This window comes from Nicotiana attenuata, unplaced genomic scaffold (genome assembly GCF_001879085.1).
Source record: "Nicotiana attenuata strain UT unplaced genomic scaffold, NIATTr2, whole genome shotgun sequence".
In the NCBI taxonomy this organism is placed as follows: Eukaryota; Viridiplantae; Streptophyta; class Magnoliopsida; order Solanales; family Solanaceae; genus Nicotiana; species Nicotiana attenuata.
In genome coordinates, this window is record NW_017670703.1 from 468,426 (window position 1) to 469,330 (window position 905).

Below are 905 nucleotides of genomic sequence, written 5' to 3' on the forward strand. Positions count from 1 at the left end.
ACATCTACGGCCTGAGCACAGGAAATAAACTCATTCAAGTTCAGAGTGATCTTTCAAACTATATTTCATAATCCTCGACCGAAGTACATAATTTTACAGCAAAGGTAAAAGTATTTGACGTTCTTCCTTGAACTTTTAATTTAATCCATTGACATTTATAAGCTTTATGTTTGGGGTTGGTTTTTTTTTTTTTTTTTTTAGGGGGTAGGGGGGGGGGGGGGGGTGTGTGTGTGTGACACCTTCAGGAAATAGTCTCCTTCCTAGTTCCTACTTATAGTTTGATACAACGACGCCTTAGCCCCAAATAAGTTGGGATCGGCTATGTTACTCTAGTTTAACATCCAAATATATTTTGAAACATAACTTTCAAATATTACAAAAAATAAATCTCAATCACCAAATTGCCTAAACAACAACAAATTTAACAAACCCATTTTATAACTAAGAAGAAGAAGAAAAAGAAACTCTAAGCATAAAAAGGAAAAAAAAAACAGTAGTAATAAAGAAGAAGAGAAAAGTGTATGTATTTGAAGTTATCTAAATATTGAATATCAATTAAACCATTTTAAAAAAACAGGTACAAATTTAATTGGTGGCGCAAAACTGGACACCACATGAACATTTTACCAAACTCAAAGAGTTAGTGACTACAACTACTAAGGGCTTTTTGGGTGTGTTTAGGGGTGTTCATAAAAACCCGAAAAACCGAAAATCAAACCAAACCGACCAAAAAAACCGATACTTTTTGGTTTGGTTTGGTTTGGTTTTGAATTTTAAAAACCGATCATATTTGGTTTGGTTTTGGTTTTAATCAGAAAAAAACCGAACTAAACCGACTATAGGAGTAGCTATTTTAAATTTATTATTACACCTATATATATATATATATATATATATATATATAT